We start from the raw sequence: 21997 nt of genomic DNA, 5'->3' as shown, positions 1-21997 counted from the left end.
TAAATAGGGACAAAATACACATTTTCAGCAGCACATGGTACATTTACAAAGATTGACCATGTACTTGGGCATGGCAAACATGGCAAACAAGTGCAAAAGAGCAGAAATGATAAATGTAACCAAATTCAGATCATAATGCAATAAAAATAATAATTAGTAAGGGTACATGGAGAGCCAAATCAAAATTTAATTGGAAATTAAATAATATGATTCTCCAAAATCAGTTAAAGAACAAATCATAGAAACAATTAATAATTTCATTGAATAAAATGACAATGATGAGACATCTTTTCAACATCTATGGGATGCAGCCAAAGTAGTACTCAAGGGGAAACTTATTTGAACTTATATGAAACTTATATGAACCTTGAGTTCATATATTAACAAATTAGGGAAGGCAGAGGTCAATGAATTGGACATGCACATCAAAAAACTTTAAAGTGAACAAATTAAAAATCCACAGATGAAAACTAAATTAGAGATCCTAAAAATTAAAGGAGAAATTAATAAAAATCAAAAGTGAAAAAACTATTGAATTAATAAATAAGACTAGAATCTGATATTTTGAAAAAACAAATAAAATAGACAAAGTACTGGTCAATCTAATTTAAAAAAGGAAAGAAGAGGACTTCCGGTTAAGATGGCGGCTTAGAGAAAGCTGAAGTTCAGATCTCCGGAAAACCCTTCCCGACCGATCTCAAACTAGAAGCTCCTAAGGCGCCGAAATTCAAAACGATCAACAGCACAGACCCTGGGAACCCTCCTCCTGGACCTGGACCCGGTTCAAAAGGTACGGCTCCCCTTAAAAGCCAGAACCCGAGATCCCTCGGACCTCAGGGGTAGGAGCGCAGAGTCCAAGGCTCCCGGAAGCGGCAGCCGCGCCGGGCTCAGAGAGCAGGGTCTGAGGAACAACAACCCTCAGGGTCTTCTACCCAAGTCCCAGTCCGGGTGAAAGTTACTGCCTGGGGCCTCCGCTGCAGAGAGCTGGTCAAAACAACAGCAACCCTCAGGGCGGGCAAGACAGCCTCACGGGCTGGATCCTGCTATCCAAGTCTCAGTGAAAGTCTGTGCTCTCGGAGCTTGGGGAAGCGGCAGCCCATCCCCCCGCAGGCCGACGAAACAGCCTCACGGCCAGGGATTCTGAAGGCAACTTCCGGAAATCGAGCCAGGGGGAGAGTGTGGCCTCGTGGTCCGACCCTTCCATTCCAGTTCCAGTGAGGCATATTCAGTTTAACCCAGGGAACGCTCATAGAACCAACATCTGCCCAGGACTAAAGCCTCTGATCACCAGACAAAGACAAGAAAAGCCAATCCTCCACGTTCAGAGATGACAAACTCCACAGAAGCACAGAAGCCCCAAAATACCAAGAAAAATAAGAAGAAAGGGGCGACTCTGGACACATTCTATGGAGCCAAAATACAAAATACAGAGCAGATAGAAGAAGATATACAAGAAAATTCTCCAAAATCTTCCAAAGGAAATAGAAACTCTCCACAAACCCATGAAGAATTTGAATCAGAAAGGACCAAAAAGATGGAAGCCCTCTGGGAGGAAAAGTGGGAAATGATGCAAAAGAAATTCACGCATCTACAAAACCAGTTTGACCAAACGGTAAAAGAAAACCAGGCTTTAAAGCAAGAACTAATAAAGCAAAGCCAAAACACCAAGAAATTAGAAGAGAACATAAAATATCTCACCGACAAGGTGATAGATCTGGAAAACAGGGGGAGAAGAGAAAATTTAAGAATAATTGGACTCCCAGAAAAGCCAGAAATAAACACCAAACTGGACATGGTGATACAAGATATAATCAAAGAAAATTGCCCAGAGATTCTAGAACAAGGGGGCAATACATCCACTGACAGAGCTCACAGAACACCTTCTACACTAAACCCCCAAAAGACAACTCCCAGGAATGTAATTGCCAAATTCCAAAGCTATCAAACAAAAGAAAAAATCCTACAGGAAGCAAGAAAAAGACAATTTAGATATAAAGGAATGCCAATCAGGGTCACACAAGACCTTGCAAGTTCTACGCTGAATGATCGTAAGGCATGGAACATGATCTTCAGAAAGGCAAGAGAGCTGGGTCTCCAACCAAGAATCAGCTACCCAGCAAAACTGACTATATACTTCCAAGGGAAAGTATGGGCATTCAACAAAATAGAAGACTTCCAACTTTTTGCAAAGAAAAGACCAGAGCTCTGTGGAAAGTTTGATACCGAAAATCAAAGAGCAAGGAATACCTGAAAAGGTAAATATTAAGGAAAGGGGAAAAATGTTATCTTCTTTTACTCAAACTCTCTTCTATAAGGACTACATTTATATCAACCTATGTATACTAATATGTGGGGAAAATGTAATGTATAAATAGGGGGTAAAGAAAGACCAAATAGAATAATGGTTCTCACACAAAGATTCACAGGGGAAGGGGAGGGGAAGAAAACTCCTATAAGAAGGAGAGGAAGAGAGGGGGGGGGTTTACTTAAACCTCAATCTCAGGGAAATCAACTCTGAGAGGGAAAAACATCCAGATCCATTGGGATCTTGAATTCTATCTTACCCAACAAGGGTAAGGAGAAGGGAAAACCAAGGGGGGGAGGGGGAGAGGGAGAACAAAAAGGGAGGGAAAGAGAGGGGGGAGGGGGAGGGAACAAAAAGGGAGGGAATAAAAAGGGAAACATCAAGGGAGGGGACAAGGGGGACTGATTCAAAGTAAATCACTGGACTAAAAGGTAGAGCCGAAGAAGAAAAGGTTAGAATTAGGGAAGGCAATCAAAATGCCAGGGAGTCCACAAATGACAATCATAACTTTGAACGTGAATGGGATGAACTCACCCATAAAACGTAGACGAATAGCTGAATGGATTAGAATCCAAAACCCTACCATATGTTGTCTTCAAGAAACACACATGAGGCGGGTTGACACCCACAAGGTCAGAATTAAAGGATGGAGTAAGACCTTCTGGGCCTCAACTGATAGAAAGAAGGCAGGAGTGGTAATCATGATATCTGATAAAGCCAATGCAAAAATAGACCTGATCAAAAGGGATAGGGAAGGTAATTATATTTTGTTAAAAGGGACTCTAGACAATGAGGAAATATCATTAATCAACATGTATGCACCAAATAATATAGCACCCAAATTTCTAATGGAGAAACTAGGAGAATTGAAGGAAGAAATAGACAGTAAAACCATATTAGTGGGAGACTTGAACCAACCATTATCAAATTTAGATAAATCAAATCAAAAAATAAATAAGAAAGAGGTAAAAGAAGTGAATGAAATCTTAGAAAAATTAGAATTAATAGACATATGGAGAAAAATAAATAGGGATAAAAAGGAATACACCTTCTTCTCAGCACCACATGGCACATTCACAAAAATTGACCATACATTAGGTCACAGAAACATAGCACACAAATGCAAAAAAGTAGAAATAATGAATGCAGCCTTCTCAGATCACAAGGTAATAAAAATAATGATTAGTAATGGTACATGGAAAACCAAATCTAAAACCAATTGGAAATTAAACAATATGATACTCCAAAACCGTTTAGCTAAAGAAGAAATCATAGAAACAATTAATAATTTCATCAAGGAAAATGACAATGGCGAAACATCCTTTCAAACCTTTTGGGATGCAGCCAAAGCGGTAATCAGAGGCAAATTCATATCCCTGAAAGCTCATATTAACAAACAAGGGAGAGCAGAGATCAATCAATTGGAAATGCAATTGAAAAAACTCGAAAGCGATCAAATTAAAAACCCCCAGCAGAAAACCAAATTAGAAATCCTAAAAATTAAGGGAGAAATTAATAAAATCGAAAGTGATAGAACTATTGATTTAATAAATAAGACAAGAAGCTGGTACTTTGAAAAAACAAACAAAATAGACAAAGTACTGGTCAATCTAATTAAAAAAAGGAAGGAAGAAAAGCAAATTCACAGCATTAAAGATGAAAAGGGGGACAGCACCTCCAATGAGGAGGAAATTAAGGCAATCATTAGAAATTACTTTGCCCAATTATATGGCAATAAATACACCAATTTAGGAGAAATGGATGAATATATACAAAAATACAAACTGCCTAGACTAACAGAAGAGGAAATAGAATTCTTAAATAATCCCATATCAGAAATTGAAATCCATCAAGCCATCAAAGAACTTCCTAAGAAAAAATCCCCAGGGCCTGATGGATTCACCTGTGAATTCTATCAAACATTCAGAGAACAATTAACCCCAATACTATACAAACTATTTGACATAATAAGCAAAGAGGGAGTTCTACCAAACTCCTTTTACGACACAAACATGGTACTGATTCCAAAACCAGGCAGGTCAAAAACAGAGAAAGAAAACTATAGACCAATCTCCCTAATGAATATAGATGCAAAAATTTTAAATAGGATACTAGCAAAAAGACTCCAGCAAGTGATCAGAAGGATCATTCACCATGATCAAGTAGGATTCATACCAGGGATGCAGGGCTGGTTCAACATTAGGAAAACCATCCACATAATTGACCACATCAACAAGCAAACTAGCAAGAACCACATGATTATCTCAATAGATGCAGAAAAAGCCTTTGATAAAATACAACACCCATTCCTATTAAAAACACTAGAAAGCATAGGAATAGAAGGGTCATTCCTAAAAATAATAAACAGTATATATCTAAAACCAACAGCTAATATCATCTGCAATGGGGATAAACTAGATGCATTCCCAATAAGATCAGGAGTGAAACAAGGATGCCCATTATCACCTCTACTATTTGACATTGTACTAGAAACACTAGCAGTAGCAATTAGAGAAGATAAAGAAATTGAAGGCATCAGAATAGGCAAGGAGGAGACCAAGTTATCACTCTTTGCGGATGACATGATGGTCTACTTAAAGAATCCTAGAGATTCAACCAAAAAGCTAATTGAAATAATCAACAACTTTAGCAAAGTTGCAGGATACAAAATAAACCCACATAAATCATCAGCTTTTCTATATATCTCCAACACAGCTCAGCAGCAAGAACTAGAAAGAGAAATCCCATTCAAAATCACCTTAGACAAAATAAAATACCTAGGAATCTATCTCCCAAGACAAACACAGGAACTATATGAACACAACTACAAAACACTCGCCACACAACTAAAACTAGACTTGAACAATTGGAAAAACATTAACTGCTCATGGATAGGACGAGCCAATATAATAAAAATGACCATCCTACCCAAACTTATTTATCTATTTAGTGCCATACCCATTGAACTACCAAAATACTTCTTCACTGATTTAGAAAAAACCATAACAAAGTTCATTTGGAAGAACAAAAGATCAAGGACATCCAGGGAAATAATGAAAAAAACCACATATGATGGGGGCCTTGCAGTCCCAGACCTCAAACTATATTACAAAGCAGCAGTCATCAAAACAATTTGGTACTGGCTAAGAAACAGAAAGGAAGATCAGTGGAATAGACTGGGGGAAAACGACCTCAGCAAGACAGTATACGATAAACCCAAAGATCCCAGCTTTTGGGACAAAAATCCACTATTCGATAAAAACTGCTGGGAAAATTGGAAGACAGTGTGGGAGAGACTAGGAATAGATCAACACCTCACACCCTACACCAAGATAAATTCAAAATGGGTGAGTGACTTAAACATAAAGAAGGAAACCATAAGTAAATTGGGTAAACACAGAATAGTATACATGTCAGACCTTTGGGAGGGGAAAGGCTTTAAAACCAAGCAAGATATAGAAAGAATCACAAAATGTAAAATAAATAATTTTGACTACATCAAACTAAAAAGCTTTTGTACAAACAAAACCAATATAACTAAAATCAGAAGGAAAACAACAAATTGGGAAAAAATCTTCATAGAAACCTCTGACAAAGGTTTAATTACTCATATTTATAATGAGCTAAATCAATTGTACAAAAAATCAAGCCATTCTCCAATTGATAAATGGGCAAGGGAAATGGATAGGCAGTTCTCAGATAAAGAAATCAAAACTATTAACAAGCACATGAAGAAGTGTTCTACATCTCTTATAATCAGAGAGATGCAAATCAAAACAACTCTGAGGTATCACCTCACACCTAGCAGATTGGCTAACATAACAGCAAAGGAAAGTAATGAATGCTGGAGGGGATGTGGCAAAGTAGGGACATTAATTCATTGCTGGTGGAGCTGTGAACTGATCCAACCATTCTGGAGGGCAATTTGGAACTATGCCCAAAGGGCGACAAAAGAATATCTACCCTTTGACCCAGCCATAGCACTGCTGGGTCTGTACCCCAAAGAGATAATGGACACAAAGACTTGTACAAAAATATTCATAGCTGCGCTCTTTGTGGTGGCCCAAAACTGGAAAACGAGGGGATGCCCATCAATTGGGGAATGGCTGAACAAACTGTGGTATATGTTGGTGATGGAATACTATTGTGCTCAAAGGAATAATAAAGTGGAGAAGTTCCATGGAGACTGGAACAACCTCCAGGAAGTGATGCAGAGCGAGAGGAGCAGAACCAGGAGAACATTGTACACAGAGACTAATACACTGTGGTATAATCGAACGTAATGGACTTCTCCATTAGGGGCGGTGTAATGTCCCTGAACAACTTTCAGGGATCCAGGAGAAAAAAAAACACCATTCATAAGCAAAGGATAAACTATGGGAGTGGAAACACCGAGAAAAAGCAACTGCCTGAATACAGAGGTTGAGGGGACATGACAGAGGATAGACTTTAAATGAACACTCTAATGCAAATACTATCAACAAAGCAATGGGTTCAAATCAAGAAAACATCTAATGCCCAGTGGACTTACGCGTCGGCTATGGGGGGTGGGGGGGAGGAAAAGAAAATGATCTATGTCTTTAACGAATAATGCTTGGAAATGATCAAATAAAATATATTTAAAAAAAAAAGAAAAAAAAGGAAAGAAGAAAACCAAATTAACAGTATCAAAGATGAAAAGGGAGACTTTACCTCTAATGAAGAAGAAATTAAAGCAATCACTAAAAACTATTTTGCCCAATTATATGGCAACAAATATGGGAATGTAGGTGATATGGATGAATATTTACAAAAATATAAATTGTCAAATTAACATAAGAAGAAATAGAATACTTAAATAACCCCATATCAAAAAAAGAAATTGAACAAGCCATTAAAGACTCCCTAAGAAAAAATCCACAGGGCCTGATGGATTAAAAAACAAATTCTATCAAACATTCAAAGAACAACTAATCCCAATACTATACAAACTATTTGACATAAGCAGAAAAGGAGTTCTACCAAATTCCTTTTATGACATAAATATGGTACTGATTCCAAAACCAGGCAAGTAAAAACCAGAGAAAGAAAACTATAGACCAATCTCCTTAATGAACATGGATGCAAAAATCTTAAATAGAATGCTAGCAAAAAGACTCCAGCAAGTGATCACAAGGATTATTTATTATGATCAGGTGGGATTTATACCAGGAATGCAAGGATGGTTCAATATTAGGAAAATCATCCACATAATTGACCATATCAACAAGCAAACCAAAAATCACGTGGTTATCTCAATAGCTGCAGAAAAAGCCTTTGACAAAATACAGCACTCATTCATATATTCTATTATTCTATTTCTAGGAATAGAAGGAATAGGAGGGTATTTCCTAAAACTAACAAACAGTATATATCTAAAACCATCAGCAAACATCATCTGCAATGGGGATAAATTAGAAGCCTTCCCAATAAGATCAGGAGTGAAACAAGGATGCCCATTATCATCTCTATTATTTAACATTGTACTAGAAACACTAGCAGAAGCATTTAGAGAAGAAAAAGAAGTTGAAAGTATTCAAATAGGCAATGAGGAGACCAAGCTATCACTCTTTGCAGATGATATGATAGTCTACTTAAAGAATTCTAGAGTATCAACCAAAAAGCTAGTGGAAATAATCAACAACTTTAGCAAAGTTGCAGGATACAAAATCAAGCCACATAAGACATCAGCATTTCTATATATTTCCAACACATCTCAGCAGCAAGAATTAGAAAGAGAAATTCCATTTAAAGTCACCTGAGACAATATAAAATACTTAGGAATCTATCTGCTGAGACAAACACAGGAACTATATGAACACAACTATAAAACACTCTCCACACAATTAAAACTAGATCTGAACAATTGGAAAAACATTAATTGCTCATAGGTAGGATGAGCTAACATAATAAAAATGACAATCTTACCCAAACTTATTTACTTATTTAGTGCCGTTCCCATTGAACTACCAAGAAACTTTTTTACTGAATTAGAAAAAAAACATAATAAAATTCATTTGGAAGAACAAAAGATCAAAGATATCCAGGGAAATAATGAAAAAAAAAAGTGTGAAGGAAGGTGGCCTAGCAGTACCAGATCTCAAATTATAGTGTAAAGTGGTGGTCATCAAAACAATATGGTACTGGCTAAGAGACAGAAAGGAGGATCAGTGGAATAGACTTGGGGTAAATGACCTCAGAAAGACAGTCTATGATAAACTCAAAGATCATAGCTTTTGGGACAAAAATCCACTATTTGACAAAAATTGCTGGGAAAATTGGAAGACAATATGGGAGAGATTAGGTTTGGATCAACATTTCACACCCTACACCAAGATAAATTCAGAATGGGTGAATGACCTGAATATAAAGAAGGAAACTATAAGCAAATTAGGTGAACACAGAATAGTATACATGTCAGACCTTTGAGAAGGGAAAGATTTTAAAACCAAGCAAGAGTTAGAAAAAATTACAAAATGCAAAATAAATAATTTTGATTACATTAAATTAAAAAGGCTTTGTACAAACAAAACCAATACAACCAAAATTAGAAGGAAAGCAACAAATTGGGGAAAAAAATCTTCATAACAAAAAACTCTGACAAATGTCTAACTACTCAGATTTATAAAGAGGTAAACCAATTATACAAAAAATCAAGCCATTCCCCAATTGATAAATGGGCAAGGGACACTAATAGGCAATTTTCAGACAAAGAAATCAAAACTATTAATAAGCACATGAAAAAGTGTTCTAAATCTCTTAATAATCAGAGAAATGCAAATCAAAACAACTCTGAGGTACCACCTCACACCCAGCAGATTTGCTAACATGACAGCAAGTAAAAAAGTTAAGGATTTTTAAAAAATCCTGACCTTCCATCTTAGAACCAATACTGTGTATTGGTTCCAAGGCAAAAGAGAGATAAGGTCTAGACAATGAGGGTTAAGTGACTTGCCCAGGGTCACATTGCTAGAAACTGTCTGAGGCCAGATTTGGACCTAGGACCTCCTGTCTCTAATCCTGGCTCTCAGTATTCTGAGTCACCTAGCTGCCCCTTAGGTAAAGGATTTTTAAGTGAAAAGATGGTCTCAGTAATTTTGAAGAGTAAACAGGTCTCCAATCCAAAAAATTTGAGAACAACTGATTAACTACAATCCATTCATTTTACATCAAGGAAACTAAAGTTAAGAAAGATTAAATTATTTGCCCAGGATTTTATAAGCAGTAAATAGCAGAGATCAAATCAGAATTTGGGTCCCCAGATATCAATTCTGGTATTTTGTCTCTGAGCCACAATGAATAAATTGCAAACTCCACCTATTATCTCACTTTAACATTCTGATTTCCTTCTCTCCCCAAAGATATGAATGAATGAAAAATGTTTACTAGGCAACTAATATGTGCAAGATACCATGCTAAATCCTAGGGATACAAATAGAAAAACAAGGCAATCCTTATTCTCAAATATAACTGGCTCACATTCTAACGGGGGGGGGGGGGGGCGCATGTATAGATGGTTTCAGTTGTGGAGCCTAACAAAAGATTCGATGGTCCTTAGAGTTCAGCAGCAAGGCAGGTGGATAATGTATCTTCTTTAATGTCATGTTTGTTGATAAAACCATATCTGTTTCTGATGCTGAATTACTGAAGGTGTTTAGTGAGGAGAACTTCTTTTTCTTAACTATGACTACAAAAGAAATTAAAGTTGCAGCACTTGCAGAGACAGTTACCAGGTCCCATCACCAAGGCTGCTCCCTTGGACAATAACTAAAAGGGCCAAGATGGCAGCAGGATTGGACATATGCAAGTCATTAATGTTTCCCAGACTCTTGGACCCATCTAGGTTCTCTCTAGTGGCAATTGGTCAACGTTGGTTGTGGGGAGGCTGGTGGGTCCCTTCTCTACAAGTTTGCTCCCCTGGAGAATAACTGGGGTGCAGCCAGGTTGGAAGCAGGCTAAGAGTTAAGGTGGGGGTACTGTTTCTCTGTGAACTCTTAGGCTTTCTTATCTGTTGGGCAGTTGTATCTTCCCTTATATCAACTTTAAAATCCAGAAGCTTTTCTTAGTAGTTACGTCTCTATTGCCCATAACTTTTCCCAAGCTCTCTTTGAATGCAGGTTAGATTTCCTGCCTGTACCACATCAGGAGGCAAATTTATTACCTGCCTTCCTAAGTACATTTCTCTAGGTTATTTGTTTTTTTTTAATTTGTCTAAAATTTTATCTAAGAGTTACCTTGCTGAAATTTCACAGAGGGTCTCTAAATCATGACAGAATAAGAAAGACCAAAAGATCCTTCATTGGAAAGATTCTATAGCTACAATTTGTGTATTTTCTATACCCAAATTCATTTGATTTTCACAACTATCCAATGAAGAAAGCATTATATTATCTCCATTTTACTGATAAACAAACTGAGACACAAAGGGTTTAAACAAGTTACTCTAGATCAATGATGGGGAACCTTGTAGAGGGGCCAGTGATGTGAGAAATGTTCTCCGGGACTGGTTCTGCATCCCTCTGGCTTTCTAGTAACAAACTCTGGTGAACTCTGTTAATAAGGAACAAAGTGACCTCTGATTCCCATTTCAATACTCTTTCAGCCATATATGTTTCTGGGATTTTCAAACTTGATGATATCTTATTCATGCCTATTCATTATTTTATAGATTTGAATCACATCATTAAGTGATGGTGGCGGTATCCTTTATTTAACTTTTTCCTTCTTTTTTTTTAAGCCCTTACCTTCTGTATTGATTCTAAGGCAGAAGAGTGGTGAAGGTTAAGCAATTAGGGTTTAAGTGATTTTCCCAGGGTCACACAGTTGGTAATTATCTAAGGTCAAATTTGAACCCAGATCCTCCTGACTCCAGAGCTGGTACTTTATCCACTGTGCTACTTAGCTGCCTCACCCTCTTTCCTCTTTCCCATTGTTCTCCCCCAATCAAATCAAAAGTCAGAGAAACAGGGGACAGAATGTTCTTGTCTTCTGGTAAATTATTCACAGAGATACAGATTCAAAATGCTAACATGATTCTGCCAGGACTCAATAGCATATATGTACCAACACAGTGTTCAGGCTATCTGACTATTCCTCATGCTTTAAAAAATATTTTCCCCTCTATTACATGAAAAAAACAATTTTAATATTCTTTAAAAAATTTTTTGAGTTCTCAATCCTCTCCCTTCTTCTGATCTTCCTTCCTTCATATCTCTCACTCTTGATACATAACGGCTTATCATTGTGTGAATTTCTTGCTAATATGTCACAGTCATTTATTCCCATCATGTGACAGCTTGATGGAATAGTGGTTAGAGCACTAGCCTGGAGTCAAGAAGACCTGAGTTCAGATCCAGCCTCAGACACTAGCTATGTGACCCTGGGCAAGTCATTTATTCTCTCTCTGTTCTATTTCCTCACCTGCAAAATGAGGAAAAAATAATGATAATTAAAAATTAAATATATTACCTTTTATAAATGTTTAAAAAATAACACAAATTTGTCACATGCATATATAAATTCTTTATATAAAAACATAAGGATAAAAATAAAACAATGCTTCTAAGAGCTTCAAGCACTATGTGAGGACCAAATGAAATAATGATTGTAAAGTGCCTGGCACATTTGTTGTTGTTCACTTGTTTTTCATTCATGTCCAATTCTTCATGACCCCATTTGGCACATAGTAGCTACTTAACAAATGCTTTAAAAATTAATGATGTTACTCCATTTCCCTTTTGGGGATCTGTAATTTTGATCTTCTGGGTCAATCGGAGAAGTCTTTAACATTTCATAAAGGGATGATGGTCTATCGACACATCTTTGCCCTCAATTAGTGTGTTAAGATATGGTTGCCTCTGCCACATCCCCCTTGCTTTCTGGTATTCTATTAAGTGGCTCCCAGGGAAGTAAAGTCTCCTCTGATTATAAATTTATAATCAGAGATTCCTAGAACTAAGTTACCTCTGTTGTAACTTTCAAGGAATCTTGTAGGTTCTTGCTCTAGAGGGCAGTAGTGATGTAGTGAAACGTGTCAGATTTAGAGTCAGAAGAGTCCTGGCTTTAAATCTCACCTCTAGTTTCCTAGTTTGTAAAAGAGGAATGATAATACCTTCAAATTTTCTTTGGGATTAATATTAGGATCATGAGATAACATACATAAAACTCCAATCAGACCTTAAGGGGCTAAATGATTGCCAGCTATTATTAACAAGTTCATGGTTAACACCATTGAAGGAAAGCCAGAATTTTGCTATAATGAGATTTCTTTCTTTAAAAAAATTAATAATGGTATAGTGGACAGAGAGCTGGCCTCTGGATTCAGGAAGCCCTGGGTTCAAAGCCTACCTGGGATACATCCTGGCTTGCTGACTCTCTGGGCAAATCACCCAGTCTTTCAGGGCTTTTGACAACTTTCTAAGACTCTAGATTTCGGAGGAAGGTGCCAGCTTACATTGGTAGGGAGAGTTTCCATATATCAGAGTTGCTTATTCTAGAGAAATCACATGGTTAGTGTCTACCCACTATTGCTCAAAAACAACAAGCTTTGGGAGATTTTGTGTATTATGGATCTTATGTACAACATGGTCTCTTGTTGAATACCATTTTTTTATTAAACCCTTACCTTCCATCTTAGAATCAGTACTGTGTATTGGTTCTAAGGTAGAAGAGTGGTAAGGGCTAGGCAATGGGGGTCAAGTGATTTGCCCAGGGTCACACAGCTGGGAAGTGTCTGAGGCCAGATTTGAACTCAAGATCTCCCATCTCCGGGCATAACTCTCAATCCACTGAGCCACCCAGCTGCCTCCAAATACCATTTTCAAAAGCTTTTCATTCCTTTATCAAAGAAAGATGCCCTTGATAAACATGTAGATTATTCTCATGAAAAATTTATAGAGATAACAAAATAAGCATAGTGGTCAGTAATAATTGATATTTTCTGTATTGCTTTAAAAAAAAAGTAGTAATGTCACTTATGATCTTTTTATACAATCAGAAATACCCTCCCCCTTGTCAGACACCTTGAAAATAAGATTTTTCTGATACTATGATAATAAAATTTTGTTCAGGTTTTTCCAACACCTTGAAAATAAATTCTAGCCTCAGACACTTATTAGCTGTGTGACCCCAGGCAAGACACTTAAGCCCAGTTGCCTAGTCCATGCCACTCTTCTGCTTTAGAATTGGTACTTCTTATACTTAGTATCAATTCTAAGACAGTAGATAAGGGTTTTATATATATATATATATATATGTATGTATGTGTATATAATGCACCACACCTGTGGACCTCCCATCTCTGCATTGCATCCTTCAAGCCATGTTTACTCTATAATTTGGAAAGTTCATTTTTCATTTTTTGCATGTGAGTGATTTTTCCATTTACATTGTTGTAGTCATTGTGTATATTGTTTACTCAACTAGAAAGTGTCTGAGGGAAAAAAAAGGTATCTGAGGCCAGATTTGAACCTAGTTTCTTCCCTCTCCAGGTCTGAAGCTCTAATCACTGAGCTACCTGGCTGCCGCTATTGCATGTGTTTTTGATGTCAGCTAGATGGCACAGTACACTGCTTCCCTCCCCACCAATACGTTTGTTCCCCTTCTACTCCCCTATAGGGCATAAATATATTCTCTGCCCCAATGGATTGGGTTGTTCTTCCGTCTTTGGATCAATTTCAATGCACATAAGAGTTGAGTATTCCCTGTCTCCAACCTCTTTACCATTCCAGTGTATTGATGTTCTTCCCCACTCCCGCCATGAGCTTCTTTGTGACATATAAATTTACACCCTTTTGTTTCTTTTCCCATTTCTTTTAGTAGTAACCTCTTTTTTTTAGCTCTACTTGCATATACACATGTGTATGTATTTATGCATACATATATCTATATACCTATTTATGTCTTATTATTTCATCCTATACAGTTTGTCACTGTTCCCTCTAAGTGTAATTCTTCTAGCTGCCCAGGTGATAACAGTTTTTAAGAGTTACCAATGACCTCCTTTCTTATAGGGATACATATGATTTTAACTTATTGAGTCTCTTAAAAAAAGGTTTTTTTTGTTTTTTTGTTTTGTTTTGTTTTTCTTTTTTCCCTCTTTTTAAATTACCTTTTGAGGATTCTCTTGAGTTCTGTGCTTGGACATCAGATTTTCTGTTCAGGTCTGGTCTTTTCTTTACAAATTCTTGGAATTCTTCTATTTTGTTTGTTGAATGGTCATACTTTCCCCTGTAAGAATATAATCAGTTTTGCTGGGTAATTGATTCTTGGTTGTAGACCTAGTTCGCTTGCTTTCTGGAATATCATATTCCATGCCTTTCTGTCATTCGGTATAGATGCAGCCAGATCCTGTGTTATCCTCACTGTGGTTCTGTGGTATCTGAATGACTTCTTCTTGGCAGCTTGTAATATTTTTTCTTTGGTCTGATAGTTCTTGAATTTGGCTATAACCTTCCTGGGTATTGTCAGTTGGGAATTAAATACAGGAGGTGATCTGTGGATTCTTTCAATCTCCACTTTTCCCTCTTGTTCTAGAATATCGGGGCAGTTTTCTTAGATAATTTCCTGTAGTATTATGTCCAGGTGTTTTCTTTTGTCATGGTCTTCTGGTAGATCGATGATTCTTAAATTGTCTCTCCTCAAATGATTTTCTAAATTGTCTGTTTTGTGAATGAGATGTTTCACATTTTCCTCAATTTTTTCATTCTTTTGGTTTTGTTTTATAGTGTCCTGCTGTCTTGTGAGGTCACTTAAATCTAGTTATATTCTGGTTCTTAAAGACTGGATTTCACCCCTGGCTTTTTGATCATCCTTCTCCTGCTGGTCTGATTTTCTTTGTAGGTCATCTTTCATCCTCTTTGCCTCATCTCTCATCCCCTTTGCCTCATCTTTCATCTTCTTTGCCTTATCTTTCATCTCTGCCTCATTTTCAAGCTGATTTTGGCTTTCAAGACACCATTTTCTGTTTCCAGATGACATCTTAGTTTTTAAGTTATTTTCCCAATTGTCTTCAGCCTCTCTTAAATGTGTTTTGAATTGCATTTTGAGTTCTTCCAAAGCCTAAATCCAATTTTCTGGGATTTCTGATTTATCGTTTGCTGATTCCTCCCCCTCTGTTCAGTTTGCTCTTTGCTCATTGCCTGTACAGAAGCTGTCTGTTGTAATTTCTTTCTTCTTTTTCTGTTGTTTGCTCATATTTATCCCTTCTTTGCTCCCCATATTTGTCTGTGCTCTTGCTCCTCTCATTTATTTTTGTTTTGGGGGTTTCTGTCAGTCTCCCTTCTTAGAACTTTGACAGAAGATCTCTCCCTGCAGTCTGTGGGGGAGGGGTATTGGAGTTTGGGCTTCCCTGACCTCTGACTTTTGATGATATTAAGTTCAGCTTGGTTGGGCTGGATGTGCCCTGAGGCCAAAACCTCCTGGAAGGCTGGAGCAATATGGAGGGTCTCAGCCACTGTGGCCAGGCTACCTGCTCTTTGATCCCTCTCCAGCTCTTTCCCCGTCACCTGTGTTCAACACTCTGAGCCTGACACAGCTCTGCCCCCAAGGTACTCCCTCCAGACCAGCGCCTTTGCCTGCCCAGAGGTTCCTGCTGCAGCTGGAGGCTTAGTGCTCTGGGAGGGGGTATTCCTTCTGCCTTCCCCTTAAACCCGAGTGTTCTCGTATTCTGGCTTTTGGGGGTGTATCTTTTGGATTGAGTCCAGCAAGAGGGTTCCTTGGCTCTGTCCTGTTGTTGGGTTTGATTTGCAGACCCCCTAGGAGCATTCAGTTTGTGATTGGTAAGGAAGGGTTTTCAGAGGTATGAATTTCTGCTGCTTCTAAGCCACCATCTTGACTCCATATCACCTAGATGGCACAGTACAGACAGTACTGATCTTGGAGTCTAGTAGAAGTCAGGCAGAAACTGCCTAGGATACTAGCTCTGTGACCTGGACAAGTTGCTTAGTCTCTGTCTACCTCAGTTTCCAGATGATCATAGCATCTATGTCTCAGAATTGTTAGGGAGAAATGTTAAAAAAAGAAAAAAAAGAAAAAGAAAGAAAAAATGAATTGTTAGGGAGAAAGAGCTATAAAGCTGTGCGTACCCTTTGATCCAATAATATCACTACTGGTCTATATCCCAAAGAGATCATTTAAAAGGGGAAAGGAGCAATTTGTTATAAAATATTTATAGCAGCTTTTTTTGTGGCAAAGAATTGGACAGTGAGGGGTGTCCTTCACTTGGGGAATGGCCAAGCAAATTGTGGTACATATTAGTAATGGAATACTGTTGTGCTATAAGAAATTATAAGCAAGATGATTTCAGAAAAAGCTGGAAACATCTGCAGGAACTGACATTGTACCTAATAGCAGCAATATTGTACAATGGTTATCTGTGAAAACTTGGCTACTCTCAGCAATGCACTGATCTGGGACAATCCTGAAGGACTTACGACGGAGTTTTATCTACCTCCAGAGAAAGAACTGTTGAAGTCATCTTTCATGTCAGTGTATTTATGGTTTTATTTGGGGATTTTTGTTTTGTATAAGTGTGCTCCTACAACAATGACCAATATGGAAGTGTATTTTGCATGACAATAAAAATGGGAAAAAAAAAGAATTGTGAGGGGTGAAATGACATAATACTTGCAAAGTGCTAGTTGTTATTGTTGTTGTATATTTATTAGTCTTGCTGATCCCCCCTTTTCTTATCTCTAAAAATGCTATTTGTTATATGAGATGGCTCTCCAGAAGGAACAGGGGGAGAGAAGTTGGGGGAAACTTGTGAAATCAAAGTATGATCAACCACAGGTTATTAAAAATAAATTTTTAAGGAGAAAAAGTACTATAGAAATGTAAGCTCTTATAATTGTTCTTTGCTGATTAAAGTTTGATCCACTCACCCCACCTTTAGTCCACTGGGGACGGACTATATTAACTATTCAGTAATCCCAGAACTAGCAATAGTGGTGGACTTGAGACTGCCTAGTACAAGCCATGAAAAATGGGAGTGTCACTAGAAGTCCAGGACAAAATGACCCAAAGGACAATTAGGTTCAAGTAGATTGACTTCAAAGGAAAATAGAAATAGCTTGGGGTGGGGGGAACACCATAAATCCCATAGAGTTCTTAAACTATGAGAAGATTATATTCATGTTCAAGGCAGATTTGAGAACAGAGAATGAAGATAAGGAGATCTGTCTCTGCTAATGACAGTAGGTTGGGATCATTGTGTTAGAAAACCAGTTTTCAAGATATCAGCAAGTCTGAAAGGAGAGTCAGATTGGGGGATGGCCTCCTCATAGAAGGAGTGAAAAGAAAGATCCTTCCTATTGAAGGGTGACCAAAGGGCAATGGAATAAACCATAGATTCATTTGGTCCTGTGTGTTCTTTTAGATTTGGGTTTCTCCTGAGTAAATCCCAAACTATTTCCACCTGGCATTCGAAGTCCTCCATGATCTGGCATCTCCCTGTTTCCAGCCTTACCTCCTGTGGCCTTCCTCCATGTACTCTACACTCTGGCTTGACTAGACTGTTTCTGTCTTTCTAATGTAATGTCCCCAAGCTTTCTCCCTGCTAAGCCCTCTGCATGGACTGTGCATCCTTCCCATCCTCACCTGATGAATTTTAACCTAACTATTAAAGGCCAACATAAATTCCACTTTCTTTGCCCTTTGGAGAATGACCTTCCTTTTGGGTCTCACACAGCATTTTCTTCTGTACTAATATGTTCTCTAATGTACATCACAGAAACCTAAAATCATAGATTTGGAAATGAAAAGGGCCTTAGAGGTCAGGGAGTCCAACTCCCTCATTGTACAGATGAAGAAACTGAAGCATAGAGATTTAAGGGAATTGCCCAAGTCCCACAGCTAGATAGTGCCTAAAGGGAAATTTGAACCCAGGTTTCCTGACTCTAAGATTAGTGCTTCATCCATTACACCATTCTGCCTTATACTTACTGTAGAATATTGATAAAGTTATCCTTGTGACATGGATAGGCAGTTCTCAGATAAAGAAATCAAAACTATTAATAAGCACATGAAGAAGTGTTCTACATCTCTTATAATCAGAGAGATGCAAATAAAAACAACTATGAGGTATCACCTCACACCTAGCAGATTGGCTAACATAACAGCAAAGGAAAGTAATGAATGCTGGAGGGGATGTGGCAAAGTGGGGACATTAATTCATTGCTGGTGGAGTTGTGAACTGATCCAACCATTCTGGAGGGCAATTTGGAACTATGCCCAAAGGGCGACAAAAGAATATCTACCCTTTGACCCAGCCATAGCACTGCTGGGTCTGTACCCCAAAGAGATAATGGACAAAAAGACTTGTACAAAAATATTCATAGCTGCGCTCTTTGTGGTGGCCAAAAACTGGAAAACGAGGGGATGCCCATCAATTGGGGAATGGCTGAACAAATTGTGGCATATGTTGGTGATGGAATACTATTGTGCTAAAAGGAATAATAAAGTGGAGGAATTCCATGGAGACTGGAACAACCTCCAGGAAGTGCTGCAGAGCGAGAGGAGCAGAACCAGGAGAACATTGTACACAGAGACTAATACACTGTGGTATAATCGAATGTAATGGACTTCTCCATTGGTGGTGGTGTAATGTCCCTGAACAATTTGCAGGGATCTAGGAGAAAAAAACACTATTCATAAGCAAAGGATAAACTATGGGAGTGGAAACACCGAGGAAAAGCAACTGCCTGAATACAGAGGTTATGGGGACATGACAGAGGAGAGACTCTAAATGAACACTCTAATGCAAATACTATCAACATAGCAATGGGTTCAAATCAAGAAAACATGTAATGCCCAGTGGATTTACGCGTTGGCTATGGGGGGTGGGGGGAGGAAAAGAAAATGATCTATGTCTTTAATGAATAATGCTTGGAAATGATCAAATAAAATATAATTAAAAAAAAAAGTTATCCTTGCCTGTGTCCTTCCCCCCACTGGATTATAAACTTTATGAACAAAGTCTTTTCTAAATTTTACATCTCCTTCATTGCCTAGCATAGAACAGTCACTCAATAAATGTTTGTCAAATGAATGAATAAGTGAGTGAATGAATGAAATAACTGGAGTAACCTTAACACCCCAAAGAAAAGCAGGGACCCTGACTTGGTCAATAGCTACTAACATAGCTTGAACCATGAAGGAAGAAGACTTGCAAAGACCAGCATATTTTAAAAAAGTTGTATTGATCTTTTGTTTTCACTTCAGCTATATTTCCCAATATAACCTTTCTCCTCTCAGAGAGAGATATTCCTTATAATAAGGCAGAAAAAGAGGGGGAAATAGATGAGCAGAATTAACCCACAAAAAGAAAAAGTTTGACATGTGCAGTGTTCCACAATCATAGACACCCAGTAGGACTTGATGTGAAAAAGTACCACTGTTCAGGGCTCTTGGACATTAATTTGGTCATGTCTCATTAGACATGTTTAATGAAGGTTCTGTAACACACTGGGAATGCAGAAAAGACAGTTCAGTTTTTACATTTTGGCTAGACTCAATGGATTTCTTGTCCTGGCTGTATCACAGAGCAACCTGAAGCCAAAAAAGTAGACCAGTGATGGCAAAATCTTACTGTGTAGACACTGACCACAGAAGGCTAGTCTTCTGACTGACCTTTGGGTATAGGAGTTAGCAGGGAATTGACCATGTTGGTTGAGATGATGAACTCAGGAGAGTTGGCGCTGTAGAGGAGGTCACACTTAAAGAACTTCTAGCAGAGAAGAGGCAATAACAATACCGAGTGGCCATTATTGCAATTTCAACAGTTTCTAGAGATCTTTGAATCTAATGGGGGAGAGTCCTCTAGACCTTCCACCCATTGAAGATCTTCTAGCAGTGGGGGGATCCTTGTTTGGGGGTGTTATAAAGGGAATCATGTGGGTGCCATCATGTTCAATTTAATACATACCATTAAACATCAAGTTGTAATCTGGATCTATGCAAATAAAGTAACTAAACTGACCATATCCTTTGACCCAAAGACTTCAATATTAGGCTTAGAACCCCAAGGAAGTCATTGATAAACAGAAAATCCCAATATAAGCCTAAAGATTTGGAACAGAATTTTTTGGGACAGCAAAGAATTGGAAACAAAGTAGATGCCCATCAATAGTGCGTATGTCTACATAAATTATAGTACATGGAAATGATATTGTTACTGCCTGTAAGAAATGAGGAATATGATTGATACATACTGATAACCATGGAAATATGAGTTGATGCATAATGAAGAAGGCAGAGCCCTCCAAACCCCCCAAATAATAAATACAATGATATAAACACAAAGAACAATCATACACACAAATCAAACATGAATGTTACTAAATTATAAAGAACAAGTGTGGCTTAAATGAAGAGATATAAGGGGGCAGCTAAGTGATTCAGTAGTTTGAGAGTTAAGTCCAGAGATGGACTGGACTCTGGACTCTGGATTCAGACCCTTCCTAGCTGTGTGACCCTGGGCAAGTCACTAAGCAAGACCCCATTGCTTAACCTTTACCACTCTTCTGCCTTAGAACCAATACCTAGCATTGATTGTAAGATGGAAGGTAAGGATTTTTTTTAAGAGATATGAGAAAGATATTCCTACCCAACTCCTTTGCAGAGGTAAGAGGTCCACAAGTGTTATACATTACACATATTTTCAGAATTTTTAGATTTATTAATCAGTTACACTCTTTTCCTCTTTATTTTCTTTTTGTCTTATAAATACTATTTGTTAAATGAGATGTATATCTGGGAGGAGGAGGGGGAGGGATACTAGGGGAACAATGATGTCATTTAAAAAATATATCAATAAAATTTTAAAATAAAATAAAAATCAGGTTATATATAATAGAAATTTGTAATTAAATGTACAATCCTATTTTTCTTTTTTCCTTTTTCTGTTCCTCATATAGGGTGATGTTGATATTTGTAATAGTTGTCAAGTTCACCATAAAAAAAAAAAGAAAATTAATCGTTGCAGAGGCTACTGGAAGACGGGCATGCTAATTCACTGTAGGTGGAATTGGTTCAGAAAACAATTTGGAATTATGCAAGAAGATTCACTAAATTGTTCATCTCCTCTGATCCAGAGAGTCCATTAGGGGAACTATATTCCAAAGAGATAATTGACAACAAGAAAAAGATCCATAAATATCCCCCCAAATGTTCATAGAAGCATTATTTGAGAAACAAAAAAAAAGTGGCCAGTGAGTGATTAGGGCATAGATAATCAAATTTGGAAAGTGGATGGAACAGAATATTACTGTAACATGGGGAATAATGAGTATGAGGAATTCAGAGAAATTCAGGAAGACTTGAAAGAAGTGATCAGAATGAAGAAAACTGGGTCAAAAGAACACTGACTGCAACAGTATAAATAGAATCAGTGCTGAGGAGCAATCAAACTGTCTCAAAATATAATGGTCAGGATGAATGCTACAACGTCAAAGTAAGGACACATCCCTCCTTTCTGTTAACAATAGGTTAATTGTTTTGTTGGCAATATACTTTATGTGTTGGTTGAGAAGTTTCTGCTGTTCAAAATGTATCTCTATATGTTTTCAAAAGAAGAGTAATTGCCCCAAGGAAAGATGGAAGATCTTGTGTGTGTGTGTGTGTGTGTGTGTGTGTGTGTGTGTGTGTGTGTCTGATTTGAATGCCAAGAAGCTATTT

General features: G+C 37.7%; 1 long non-coding RNA gene across 2 annotated transcripts in view; it reads left to right on the top strand.

The window, feature by feature from the left end:
• The window catches only part of LOC103106851 (uncharacterized), a 41082-nt gene that overhangs the window by 10687 nt on the left and 8398 nt on the right, over positions 1 to 21997 (top strand). Inside the window, exon 2 of one of the 2 annotated variants that reach the window (XR_008914173.1) lies at positions 21238 to 21773. The exons of the other annotated variant lie outside the window; for it this stretch is intronic. This is a non-coding gene — a long non-coding RNA (uncharacterized LOC103106851). The remainder of the gene's footprint in view (positions 1 to 21237; positions 21774 to 21997) is intronic. 2 annotated transcript variants of the gene reach the window in all.

This window comes from Monodelphis domestica, chromosome 8 (genome assembly GCF_027887165.1).
Source record: "Monodelphis domestica isolate mMonDom1 chromosome 8, mMonDom1.pri, whole genome shotgun sequence".
In the NCBI taxonomy this organism is placed as follows: domain Eukaryota; kingdom Metazoa; phylum Chordata; class Mammalia; order Didelphimorphia; family Didelphidae; genus Monodelphis; species Monodelphis domestica.
This window is presented reverse-complemented; position numbering and strand designations above follow the sequence as displayed.